The 14,801-nt window shown below is 34.3% G+C and overlaps 1 long non-coding RNA gene across 2 annotated transcripts in view; it reads left to right on the forward strand.

The window, feature by feature from the left end:
- LOC106145017 (uncharacterized) overlaps positions 1–13,841 on the forward strand; it is a 35,163-nt gene extending 21,322 nt beyond the window's left edge. For both annotated transcript variants that reach the window (XR_013426535.1, XR_001229890.4), the window contains 3 exons: positions 35–133; positions 2,580–2,651; positions 13,637–13,841. This is a non-coding gene — a long non-coding RNA (uncharacterized LOC106145017). The remainder of the gene's footprint in view (positions 1–34; positions 134–2,579; positions 2,652–13,636) is intronic.
- Positions 13,842–14,801: the final 960 nt, after the last annotated feature.

Genomic DNA, 14,801 nt, shown 5'->3' on the forward strand with positions numbered 1-14,801 from the left:
CTCCCCTTGTCCTAAATGTTATCTGTTCATGCAGGAATCTTCTGAGACATCCATCATCCTATCTGGTCCACAGTCATTGATCCACACCATTTGCCACTGAGATGTCATCATTTCTGATTGCCTATTTCTTCAGGTATGGTGTTGTGCTCTCACTGTAATGACATGTCACATATAAGAGAATGTACATAATGCCTAATTCAATGTAAATGCTGTGTAAATAGTTATTATATTGTTTAGGGAACAGAGACAAGGAAAAAAGTCTGTACATTTTCAGTATAGATACACCAGATGGGTCAAAGGTTTACATGTAAAGAAATGAAAGCCACAAAAGAATTGCAAGAAACTATTGTGAGGTTTTGAAAATCATAATAATAGATGGAGAGAAAATCCTTTCTGTGTATGTCACAAGATTCAAAAACCAGGAAGTTAATATTGATATATTAAATCAAACATATATGTAGCCTGGGTTCAGAAACTCAACAGTCTCACTTATAGGTGTATTCTCCACCATTTCTACACCAATATACCTGTAAAAGAAGTGCATGGCAATGTTGTTTATAATTGCTTTTTTAAATAAAAGGAATCCAGCAACAACAGAACAGATAAATAAACTATAGTATAGGTGTATAGTTAAGAATTTAACCTTGCCCAAAGAAGTCTGACCTTTGGGAGATAATCAATAAACCTGTAAAATATTGTACCCAATATGAGTATATTTGTTCACAAGTAACTTTGGAACTTGTGATCTAGATAGTCTTAACACTGTGATTTAGCATGGAGGATAATCAATAAGAAAACACCCTACAATCTAATAGATAAATATGCAGAAGATATGATCATACAACTCACAAAAAGAGGAAAATATAAATGGCTCTTAACTTTATAAAAGTATGCTCAAACTTATTCATAATAAGAGAAGTATAGATTTAAATTTAATTGGAGAGATTGTTTTTCACCATCAGATTAAAGATTCAAGTTTGTTATTAAACTTGGTAAAGGTTTAGAGGAGTAGGTACTCTCTCTACTGGTGAGGAAGAAAATTGTTAAAGCTTCAGTAAAAGGCAATTTGACAATACCTATTAAAATTAGAAATATATTTATTCATTACTCCCAAGTTCTACATGTAGTAATTTATTCTGTAGTTATTTTCACACACATATGAAAAGACATGTTTACAGGTTATTTGTAGTAATATGACTTTTTTAAAAATCTCCATTTATGATAGACTGATTAAATCAATTTGATACATTACAATCACAAAAATATGTGGGAATTCTTTGCTTACTGATTAGAATGGCCTTCAACTATGTCTGTACAGAATGGTATATAAAATATGTTACCATTTGTGGAAATAGTGGTGGTGAAGATAAGAACATATCTTCTTATTAGCCTATAAGTGCTTACAAATATCTTTGGAAAGATATGCAAAACATTTGTAAGACTTGTTATCGTCTTTGAGAAATGTTTTGACCTGAGTGTCTGTGTCCCCCTCCAATTTTTTTATTTGTTTTAATTAGTTAATACATGGCGGTAAAATGCATTTGGACATATTGTACACAAATGGAGCACAACTTCTCATTCCTCTGGCTGTCCCCAAAATTTATATGTTGAAGTCTTTATCCCCAATGTGATGGTATTAGGAGGTGGGCCTTTGGGAGGCGATTGGATTTAGATGAGGTTACAGGGGTGGAACCCTTCTGGTGGGATTAATGCCTGTAGGAGGAAGAGACACCAGAGCTTTCTCTTTCTATTCTGTGAAGATACCATGCCGCAGTCTGGCTGGGCACAATTCAGGAGCCACTTGTCAAAAGAAACGAACTTTATTTTTAGAACCACACACGCCAAACAAAACAGCTCCTCAGGAAAAACCTTCAGAGCCCAGCTGCCACCACCGGCTTCCCACAAGCCTCTCCACCTCCCCCACTCCTCCTGCTCTTGAGGCTGATTGGCTTGGTTGCGTGGGCAGAGCCAAAAAGTCCCCCAATGAGCAGCTCTGTGGTCTGAAAGGGCAGGGAAACAGCCCAATGAGCATCACCGCAGAGGAGCCAATCAGTTGGCAGCTAGAAGTTGCTGGGGCCGCTGTGCCAATCATCAGCTGGCAGCTGGAAGTTTGATGGGGCCCCTTTGGCTGTGGCTCTCAACAATACCATAAAAGAGGTAGCCTGTAAGCAAAAAGTGGTCCCTCACCAGACATGAGAGCTACTAACACTTCAATCTTGGACTTCCTAGCTTCTAGAAATGTGAGAAATAAATTCTGTTGTGGTATTTTGTTATAGCAGTTTTGGGTGACTAATACAGGGAAAATTTTGATGAATGGGTGACAGGTGAAAAGGAGACCTTTTACCTTTAAATTTTTAAATTATGGTGAATGTAATCACTATCCAAAAATAAATGGGGCTGGAGTTGTGGCTCAGTGGTAGAGCACTTTTCTATCATGTGTGAGGCCCTGGGCTCAATCCTTAGCATCACATATGAATAAATAAAATAAAGGTCCATTGACAACTAAAAAAAACTTTAAAAATAAATAAATACGGTCTATTTTGTAATTTAATTACTCTTTGATATATTTTTATTTTTAGGATAAAAGATAACATCAAGAAAGAAAAAAGAAAGAAAAAAGGGGAAACGATTACATATGTCACCGTTTTAAGGTATCATATAGTTTTAGAAGATTATGATGTAATACTTTTGATCATTGGTTTGTATTTTCAATCAGTTTGGTTTTTCAAGATCATAATCACAGTGTCCATGGTGTTAAAGAGAAAATTATGTGTATTATTTTTTCTTGTTAGTTTTATCTACAATATATAGATATTTTAAAATTTAGGTTTACATTGTCATCTCTTAAATATCTGCATTAAGATAAACAGATAAACAGCAAAAAGACCTATTGCATTATTTTCAGTCCATGTACCTTCAAAGAGTAATATTCACTGAACAGTTACCTACTTTTAAATTTTATTTTTTTAAAAATATATGTAACATAGCTTCATGTAATATCCTTGGAATCATTTAGTCTAGTTAAAATACAGAATTACCAGGTCCTTAGAAAAGAAACCTATTGAAAAATTTAAAATAACTATCAAAATAAATATGATAAAAATGACAACATTGGTTTTCATCTTATATTTTATCTTGTGTATAATATAGTTGGGATAATATGCACTCTTCCAAATCAGGTGCTTATAGATACATTAAGAAATTATTTTAGCTTGTTAAACCTGGTATCCAAACTTGAACACTTCATATTTATAACTGTGACTATATTTCTGTTTGTATTTGTCCAAACTTTTCTACATGTTCCAAAAAGGCAGAGACTTCTAGAGCATAAATGCTGTCTTAAGAGTACAGTTCTCTTGAGACCCAGAACAATGATTAATCTGTTTCAAATTGTAAACCTTGTAAGCCTCCCCAAAAGGAGACAATGGTGTTTGAGTCAAACATCAAAAGATGAATGGATTTTAGTTGGCAGGAAAAAAGGGTAAGAGCATTCCAGGCTGAGGGCAAAGCATTAGCCAAGGCAAAAGGAGCAAAAGTCTATTTTGGATCAGGAAATTTGTAGATGAAACTACAAGGTAAGAGATAGCATGTAACAAATGAGACCAGAGTAAAGTTTTGGGACTAGTTTGGATTTTATTCTGTGGGCAGCAGGAACATTTGAACACTAAAAACAGGAAAAAAAATGACATTCTCTAATCTCTTATCTAGAAAGATATGTCAATATCATAATGATTTGGAAGTAATAACCTACAAAATGTAGTTGTGCCTTAATGAAGAAGAGATATATTAATATAGCCAATTATAGATCAAACTAAAGACAGTGACTATGGGGTTGATAAGGGAAGAACAAATGGAAGAAATACTGTGTATGACCTGGTATTTGGGTATGGAAAGTTTGGAAGACAGTTTTGTAAAAATTCATTGTTTTAATGGAAGAAATCTTATTAAAGGGGCATCCCAAATGTTTTTTTAAAGAGTTTTTTCCTTTTTAAAAAAATTATTTATTTGTTGTAATTTGTTGTACATGACAGTAGAATGCATTTCAATTCATAATATACATAGGAGCATAATTTTTCATGTCTCTGATTATACACAAAGTATAATCACACCATTTGTGTCTTCATACATGTACTTAGGGTAATGATGTCCATCTCATCTCACCATTTTTCCAACCCCCATGCCCCCTCCCTTTCCTCACCTCCCTTTTGCCCTTTCTAAAGTTCCTCCCTTTCTCCCATGCTCCCCACTGATCCGCATTATGGATCAGCATCCACATATCAGAGAAAATATTCGGCCTTTTGTTTTGGGGGATTGGCTTACTTCACTTAACATGATATTCTCCAACTCCATCCATTTACCTGCAAATGCCATAATTTTATTCTCTTTTAATGCTGAGTAGTATTATATTTTATATATATACCACATTTTCTTTATCTATTCATCTATTGAAGGATATCTAGGCTGGTTCCACAATTTAGCATCTAGATTGGTTCCACAATTTAGCTATTGTGAATTGTGCTGCTATAAACATTGATGTGGCTGTGTCACTGTAGTATGCTGTTTTTAAGTCCTTTGGGTATAAACCAAGGAATGGGATATAGCTGGGTCAAATGGTGTTTACATTCCAAGTTTTCCAAGGAATCTCCATACTGCTTTCCAGATTGGTTGCACCAATTTGCAGTCCCACCAGCAATGTATTAGTGTACCTTTCCCCCACATTCTTGTCAACCCTTATTGTTGTTTGTATTCTTAATAGTGGCCATTATGACTGGTGTGAGATAAAAATCTTAGAGAAGTTTTGATTTGCATTTCTCTAATTGCTAGAGATGTTGAACATTTTTTCATATATTTGTTGATTGATTGTACATCTTCTTCTGAGAAGTGTCTATTCAGTTCCTTGGCCCATTTATTGATTGGGTTATTTATTTTTTTGGTGTTAAGATTTTGAGTTCCTTTTTTCCCCCCATTGATTTTGATATTTTATGAGTGGTTTCTGAAGATGGGGTAAGTTTCTTTTATGAGAACATTTATCCTACCTTAATTTTGTTTTTATTTATTTATTTATTTATATTTGTTATATATAACAGAAGAAGCATTTCAATTCATATTATGCGTATAGAGCATAATTTTTCATTTGTCTGGTTGTACACAAAGTAGAGTCACACCATTCTTGCCTTCATATATGTACTTAGGATAATGGTGTTCATCTCATTCCACCATCTTTCCTACCCCCATGCCCAAGATTTTTGAGTTCTTTATATATCCTAGAGATTAGTGCTCTATCTGATGTGCATGTGGTGAAAATTTGCTCCCATTCTGTAGGTTCTCTATTCACCTCACTGATTGTTTCTATTGCTGAGAAGAAGCTTTTTAGTTTGAATCCATCCCATTTATTGATTCTTGATTTTATTTATTGTACTATAGAGTCTTATTAAGGAAGTTGGGGCCTAATCTGAGATAATGAATATTTGGGCCTACTTTTTCTTCTATTAGGCACATGATGATATAATGACATGATGAATATTTAGGCCTACTTTTTCTCCTATTTCTTCTATCTGGTTTAATTCCTAGGTCCTTGATACACTTTGAGTTGAGTTTTGTGCATGGTAAGAGATAGGGACTTAATTTTATTTTGTTGCATATGGAGTTCCAATTTTCCCAGAACTATTTGTTGAAGGGGTTATTTTTTCTCCAATATAGGTTTTAGGCACCTTTGTCTATATGAGATAACTGTATTTATGTGCATGTGTCTCAGTGTCCTCTACTCTGTACCATTGGTCTACAAGTCTATTTTGGTGCCAGTACCATGCTGTTTTGTTACTATTGTTCTGTAGTATAGTTTAAGGTCTAGTATAGTGATGCCACTTGCTTCACTCTTCTTGCTAAGGATTACTATTCTGAGCTTCTTATTTTTTCAGATGAAGTTCATGACTGCTTTTTCTATTTCTATGAGAAATGTCATTGGGATTTTGATTAGAATTGTATTAAATCTGTAGAGAGCTTTTGGTAGTATGGTCATTTTGACAATATTAATTCTGCCTATCCAAGAACAAGGGAGATCTTTTCATCTTCTAAGGTCTTCTTTAATTTCTTTCTTTAGTGTTCTGTACTTTTCATTGTAGAGGTCTTTTACCTCTTTCATTAAGTTAATTCCCAAGTATTTTTTTTTTTGAGACTATTATAAATGGGGTATAATTTTCCTAGTTTCTCTTTCAGAGGATTTGTCACTGGTATACAAAAATGCCTTTGATTTGTAGGTGTTTATTTTATATCCTGCTACTTTGCTTGAATTCATTTATTAGTTCTAGAAGTTTTCTGGTGGAATTTTTTGGCTTCTCTAGGTATGGAATCATGTCCTTGGCTAATAGTGATAGTTTGAGTTCTTCTTTTCCTATCAGTATCCCTTTAATTTCTTTTGTCTGTCTAATTGCTCTTGCTAGAGTTTCAAGAACTATGTTAAATAGAAGTGGTAAAAGAGGGCATCCCTGTCTTGTTCCAGTTTTTAGAGGTAATGCTTTCAGGTTTTCTCCATTTAGAATAATGTTGGCCTTGGGCTTAGCATAGATGGCTCTTGCAATATTGAAATGTTTCTGTTATCCCTCATTTTTCTAGTGTTTTAAACATGAAGGAGTGCTGTATTTTGTTGAATGCTTTTTCTTCATTGATTGAGATGATCATATGATTCTTATGTTTAATCTACTGATGTGATAAATTACATTTATTGATTTCCATATGTTGAATCAACATCCCTGGGATGAACCTCACTTAATCATGGTGCACTATCTTTTTGACATGCTTTTATATTCAATTTGACAGAATTTTATTGAGAATTTTTGCATCTATGTTAATTAGAAATATTGGTCTGAAGTTTTCTTTCTTTGATGTTTTAGAATCAGCATGATATTGGCCTCATAAAATGAGTTTGGAAGTGTTCCCTCTTTTTCTATTTCATTAAATAATGAAAAAAATTTTGAGGAGTATTAGTATTAGTTCTCATTTGAAGGTCTTGTAGAACTCAGCTGTGTATCCATCTGGTCCTGGGCTTTTCTTGGTTGTTAGGTTTCTGGTGGCATCTTCTATTTCATTGCTTAAAATTGATCTGTTTAAATTGTGTATATCATCCGGATTCAGTTTGGGCAAATCATAGGACTCTAGAAATTTGTCGATGCCTTCAATATTTTCTACTTTATTGGAGTGCAAATTTTCAATATAATTTGTAATTATCTTCTGTATTTCTGTAGTGTCCATTGTGATATTTCCTTTTTCATCATGGATATTAGTAATCTGAGTTTTCTCTCTCCTTCTCTTCATTAGCATGGCTAAGGGTTTATCAATTTTCTTTATTTTTTTCAAAAAACCAAATTTTTTTGTCAATTTTTTTAGTTGTTTCAATTTCATTTATTTCAGCTCTGATTTTAATTATTTCCTGTCTTCTGCTGCTTTTGGTGTCGATTTGTTCTTCTTTTTCTAGGGCTTTGAGATGTAATGTTAGGTCATTTATTTGTTGACTTTTTCTTCTTTTAAAGAATAAACTCCATGCAATGAACTTTCCTCTTAGTACTGCCTTCAGAGTGTCCAAGAGATTTTGATATGTTGTATCAATGTTCTTATTTACCTCTAAGAATTTTTTAACCTCCTCTTTGATGTTTTTTGCAACCCATTGTTCATTCAATAACATATTATTTAGATTTCAGATGTTGGAGTAGCTTCTATTTATTATTTTATCATTGATTTCTAATTTCATTCCATTATGATCTGATAGAATGCAGGGAAGTAGTTCTACTTTTTTGTATTTGCTAAGAGTTGCTTTGTGCCTCACATGCAGAAGGCCTTGGGTTCAATCCCCAGCACCACATAAAAAAAAAAAAAGAGTTGTTTTGTGGCATAATATATGTTCTATTTTAGAGAAGGATCCATGTACTGCTGAGAAAAAAGTATATTCACTCATTGATGGATGAAATATGTGTGTGTGTGTGTGTGTGTGTGTGTGTGTGTGTGTGTGTATAATGATTGGGTTATTTATTTTTTTATTTTTTTGGTGTTAAGATTTTTTAGTTCCTTTTTTTCCCCACTGACTTTCATATTGTATGAGTGGTTTCTGAAGATGGGGTAAGTTTCTTTTATGAGAACATTTATCCTACCTTAATTTTGTTTTTATTTACTTATTATTTATTTTATTCTAATTGGTTATATATGACAGAAGAATGCATTTCAATTTATATTATGCATATACAGCATAATTTTTCATGTGTCTGGTTATATATATATATATATATATATATATATATATATATAATACCTCTCTCTCTCTCTCTCTCTCTATATATATATATATATATATATATATATATATATATATATATATATATATAGCGTTTTTAGAAACACTATCTCCCTATTGAAATAATCTTTTGCTTTCTGTATTTGCTTATGTAGTTTGTTATCAAATTGATTTTATATATATATATATATATATATATATATATATATATAAAATCTGTTAAGTCTAAGTTATTGATTGTATTATTGAGTTCTATAGTTTCTTTGTTCAGCTTTTGTTTGGAAGAGCTATCCAGTGGTGAAAGGGGTGTGTTAAAGTCACCCAGCATCTTGAACTTGAGAAGAATTTGTTTGATGAATGTATATGCTCCATTGTTTGGGGCATATATATTTATAATTGTTATGTCTTTTTGACATATTTCTTTAAGCAGTATAAAATATCCTCCTTTATCCCTTTTGATTAACTTTGGCTTGAAGTCTACTTTATTTGATATGATGATGGAAACTCTTGTTTGTTTCCACAGTCCATGTGAGTGGTGTATTTTTTTTTTTTACCAACCTTTCACCTTCAGTCTGTGGCTGTCTTTTCCTATGAGATGATTTTCTTGGACACATCATATTGTTTGGTCTTTTTAAAAAAAATCTAATCTGCCAGTCTATGTCTTTTGATTGGTGAGTTTAGGCCATTAACATTTATTCAGGGTTATTATTGAGACAGGATTTTTATTCCCAGTCATTTTTGTTTATTTTTGGTATTTAATATGACTTGGTTTCTCTTTTGATTGGTTTTCCCTTTAGTGTAATACCTACCTTTGCTGATTTTCATTGTTGTTTTTCATTTCTTTCTCCTAGAATATTTTGCCAAGGATATTCTGTAGTGTAGTCTTTCTAGTTGTAAATTCTTTTAACTTTTGTTTATCATGGACTGTTTTTACTTCATCATCAATCTAAAGCTTAATTTTGCTCGATTAAGATTCTTGGTTGGCATCCATTTTCTTTCAGAGCGTAGTATATGTTGTTCCAGGTGCTTCTAGCTTTCAGAGTCTGGGCTGAAAAATCTGCAGATAACATAATTGGTTTCCCCCTATATGTAATCTGATTCCTTTCTCTATGGCTTTTAAAATTTTCTCTTTATTCTATATGCTAGGCATTTTCAGTATAATGTGCCTTGGTGAGGATCTGTTGTAATTTTGTACATTTGGTGTCCTGTAAGCCTCTTGTATTTGATTTTCCAATTCATTCTTCATGTTTGGAAAATTTTCTGATATTATTTCATTATATAGATTATTCATTCCTTTGGTTTGGAACTCTATTTCTTCCTCTATCCCAATAACTCTTAAATTTTGTTTTTTATGTTATACCATAATTCTTGAATGTTCTGCTCATGGTTTCTTACCACCTTCACTGTGTGGTCAACATTCTTTTCAAGATTATATATTTTGTCTTCATTGTCTAAGGTCCTGTCTTCCAAATTATCTAATCTGATGGTGGTGCTTTCTGTTGAGTTTTTAATTTGGTTTACTGTTTCTTTCATTTCAAGGATTTCTGTTTGTTTTTGTTTTTTTTAGAAACTCTATCTCCCTATTGAAATAATCTTTTGCTTCCTGTATTTGCTTTCTTATATTATCTAGAACTACATATTTGCTTATGTAGTTATTTATTGAATTGATCTTTTGCTGCCTGTATTTGCTTTCTTATATTATCCTTTAATTCACAGAACATTTTAATTGTGTACATCCTGAACACCTTCTTTGTAATTTCTTCTGTTGTGCTGGCCATGGATCCTAATAATGTAGTATCTTGGTTTGTTTAGGGCACTTTCTTCTCTTGTTTTTCATGTTGTTTGTATCTTCCTTTCTAGCACTCTGGATCTGAGGAATTAAAGTTTTTACCCTATAGGCTTATAGTGTCCCTGCAAGGTTCCAATACCTTTCCTTTAAGGGGCAGAACAATATTAACAGATCTCAATACAAACTATATACTACCTTAAACCAAATAGCTGCTATTAAGACATTTCGGTTTTGTCACAATATACATAAATGGAGAGTTCAATTATTATCTACAATATAAATAGTAGGTTTGCAAAAGGGTCTACAGTTTCAGATGGTGGACAAAGATCTGGGGATGAGGTGTAGGATGAGATATTGAGGGGGTGGGGTGGGAGGTGAGGATATAGATTTATTAGATCTTAGGAAGCATGAAAGAGGAATATAGAGAGGTTGGTTAGTAGAAGAGAGAGAAAGTGATTTGGGGGAGACAAGTAAGAGGGAAGACAATAGAATATAGAAAACAAACATAAATAGTAAAAAAATTTAAAATCTAAAAATAGGAGATAAGAGAATATACAACACAACTGTAACATACTATTCACACATCCCAGTCCTCAGTAGACTAATTCATGAAAAGTACTTGATTTCACAAATGTTGGGAATGTGACAGTGGGAGAAGAGAGAGAAAAGAGAAAAAAAATATTTTTTTGTAGGAAAATACAAGGATTGTTTTTGTTGGAGATCAGTATCTTTTCTGCTTCCCTTTTCATCCAATAGGTTGTCTGTTGTTTGCTGGTATCTCCACCCTCAGGATGGTGAAGTTTATTAGTATGGGAGGGTTGGTCTTGGGGGTGGAGTTCCTGGAGGCAGGATAAAGCACTTGCCATTCTGATGGGAGACTGCATCCCAACTGTCTTCTTTGGGGCCCACTCTTGTGATGTGGGCATTTTATCTCCTTATATGACCTGTAGACCTCACAATTCCTGGTCTCTAATTTAGTCTCAAACTGTATCTCACTCACCACTTCCCTTTCTATTCCCAATAGGGAACCTTTCTCACCAGAGGTCTTGTGTGCTGTGCTCTGAGGGCTGTGTATCCTTCCTGCAGAGCTGTTTTGTTTTGGGCAGTTCAGGACCAGGTTTGGGAGCTATAGACTGGATGTGTAGCTGCAAACACTGTGCTGGGTTAGTGCTGCTGGGTAGAGGCAGGAGTTGGGGACTATATGTACCTTGATATTGCTTCTATGCACCAGCTGGTGTCCCAAGCTGGGAGTTGTCCCAAGCTTGGAGTTGCCCCAACTAAAGATGACAACAAAGATGGAGGCAGCTGCTTTAAGTGATGGGGTTTTGGGTGGGGTGGGGTCGAACGGTGGCATTGAGCAGCATTTTCAGAGATACAGCTCTGTGGTATGCAGTGTTGTGGCTGGTGGCTGTTTCCAGACCCTGTGCCATGTCCCCAGGTGCAGGCTACCACATGATGGGATTATGGCAGTGGTTGCAGTGTCACAAGATGGAGGTGACTGGGGGAGCCTCATGTTGGTAGATTAGGGTCCACATGGGAGTGGCAGCCAGAAGTCTTGCACATGGGCAATGGCTGGGTATCCAGCGTGGGAGCTGCAGCCAAGATTCCTGCTTGAGTGCTGATGCCTGTGGTCCTACTCAGGCACCTGGAGGTCCTGTGTGGGTGAGTGGCCAGGAGTCCTGCACTGACACTTAGGCCTGGAGACCTGCACGAGCACAGCAGCCATGATTCCTGCACTTGAGCAGCTGTTGTATGTCCTCTAATAACTCACAGAGAAACAGTATTTCCACTACTTGAATCACAGGTCACAGAGCGACACAGAATGCAGCCCCCCTTGGGCCGCCATCTTGGAACCTTCTCCCAAATGGTTTTTGAATACTCTGCACAAAGTTCTATAATTTAAGGCAGTAAAATTTTAGGAAATTAAAGTTTTACAAAGTAGACGGTTACTTAAAAATAAATATGGTCAAGATAGGTAGATTTCAGGTAGACTTGGCAGCACACAAGTTTTCTTTTTGTTATTAAATCAGGGTCTCAACTATGTTGCCTCAAACTCCTACGCTCCTGCCTCAGCCCTTGGTGGAATAAGTTTTCATACTCAAGTTTCTGGTAAATCATAAATAAACAATAGTGCTATAACATCAACCCACCTTGTATGATTGGTGTCCTTATTGCCACACAATCTCCTAGTTAAAATAGTAGAAGAGGTAGAATCCTATTAATAAGTAATAATAACCATATCAAATTATGTAATTAATATTTGTAGGATAATAGGTTTAAATAGAGAGGGCTTATTTCCTAGGAAAAAAGGGGAATAAAAATGTTTCTAATAGTAATTTAAGAGTTAAGAATCTCAAAATAACCATTGCATATAAAAAGGTATGTTTATGCCAAGAAACATTTTATTTATGTTCAGCACACACTTTTACTGAAAGTTCTAAGTAATTCCTACATTGAAAATGTGTTCATTTGGTAGGAAACTGAAGCTAAATGAAGTAACTTTTCCTGAAAAACTCATGGAGACCACAAATCTAACATCTATGCAAGCACTCTATAGTAAATTATTTCATTATGGTGGGGCATTCCATTATATAATTGACAGGCTGAAATTTGCTACAAAGTTGACAACTATTATAAGGATTTGGATGATTACAAGTGGGTTTTTCCCCCCTTTAAAATCCATAGCACAAATAGTTGCACATGTTGGGGTCAATCAGTGAGTGTGCTCTCAAAAAAATAAAAATGAAGAGCTGGGGCTCGGTGGTAGAGCACTTGCCTCACACATATGAGGCACTGGGTTCAATCTACAGCACCACATAAACATAAATTAATAAACAGATATTGTGTCCATCTACTTCTAAAAAAATTTTGTTTAATAAAATAAACATGAAACTTTTAACTTCTCAGTGCTCATTAATGATAAAATGTAAACTTTCTTCTCCTTCAGTCTTCCTTTTTTAAGTAAATTTAGTACCTAAGCCTGACCTGGAGGTCATTCTCAATTCTCTTTCTTGCCTAACATCACCACCACATCCACATTGTTAGTGATAGTTTCTGCAGGTTTGCCCTCTTAATAATTCTTCCCCCCTCCTCAGCCTACAAAGATTAAAAAATGAATCTTCAAATCAATTCCCAGCCTTCCTTGAAGCCAGGAATAGCCATCTGGCATGATTCTGGCCAGCAATTTAAAGCAAAATTTTTATCCTTTAAAAACATAATTCTGATAAAAAGATTGGGTTAGGTACCAAAGTTTTATTTAACTCAGTGAGGGAGGGAATTAATTAATGATTTCCAAGTTTTGAATATTTTCCTCCATAATTGTAATAGTAGACACTGAACTTTACACAGAGTTAAAGCTTCTTCCCTTCTCTGCATTATTCTCTATTATTACTTCAGGGACATTTGCTGGGAATTTGAAGCTCTAGTGTTAATCTAACTTACTTTTCCAGATTTAACATGCTCTGGTCTTAACACAATGATGTTTTCTATTGTCAGTATCAAGAAAAGTATAAGTAGATACAGCAAGTAATGAATCTATTCTAATCAAATCTACTTTTTGTCTGCAGAGGGGCTGAAACCAGGTGAACCTTTTGATTTCCAAACTTCAGACTTTGGTGTAAGCTAATCAAATGAGGATGCAAATTCCAGCACTGTGAAACCAACAGAAACATCAAAGAACTCAAAGAAACGAACATCTCTTGCACCAAGTCTAGACTCTCAAAACCAATCCATGTCCTCTGTAACCACACAATAAAGAGTTTGGAAATCATATTTTATGTTTTGAAGGCCCATACGCAATACTTAGGAGCCTAAAGTCCAAGCCAGTTGTGGCAGTTGCAGAGTGCTTATTCCATATTCAAATGCTTTATAAAGAAGGAAGAGACCCACCCACAAAAATGGGGTCCTAATTAGAATAAGATATATCCTATGTTTGTATAATTTTCTCAAAATGGATTCTACTATCATGTATAAGTAAGTAGAACTGATGAAACAAAATTTAAAAAAAAAGAAGGAAGAGAATGAGTCTGATCTCTTGAATATTATACCTAATAAAGGAATAGAAAATACTTTTGCTGCAGTCCTACACAAAGCAGAAGACTTACAGATGGCATGAAGAAGGTAAAATCCATATACTTTTTTAGTTTTTCTTAGCAGGTTTTATGTTTCCATTTCTCAATAATATAATTTCTTTCTACAAGAATTATAGATTTGGGGGCTGGGGTTGTGGCTCAGTGGTAGAGCGCTAACCTAGCATGTGTGAGGTACTGGGTTCGATTCTCAGCACCACATATAAATAAATGAATAAAATAAAAATCCATCAACATCTTTAATTTTTTTTAAAAAAAGGATTATAGATTTTTCATAATTACAAATAAAATTTGGTTTGAGAACATGATGTAATGTTCCTTTACTTTAACTTTAGATACTGGTTAGGAGTTTCCAAACAAAACTTTTTAGCTCTAAAAATAATTATCGTGTTTTATAAAATAAAAATACAGAGAGAAGTTCCAGTGCAGCCTTTGTGTTGCTTCCGACACTTTTACAAATACTTGGACTTTTTCCTCCTTTAGGTTTGGGGTGAATGTGTAGCCAATGATAGTTACTTTTAAAATAGACTCCTGTTAAAAGTGAAGGATGGAAGAGAGGGCTAAGTTTTTTTTTTAATTAGAAATTGAGATATTATTACCTTATTATTGAGGCAAACCATTTAAAAATCTTGAGTCTCATTCT

This window comes from Ictidomys tridecemlineatus, chromosome 10 (assembly GCF_052094955.1).
Source record: "Ictidomys tridecemlineatus isolate mIctTri1 chromosome 10, mIctTri1.hap1, whole genome shotgun sequence".
Classification (NCBI taxonomy): domain Eukaryota; kingdom Metazoa; phylum Chordata; class Mammalia; order Rodentia; family Sciuridae; genus Ictidomys; species Ictidomys tridecemlineatus.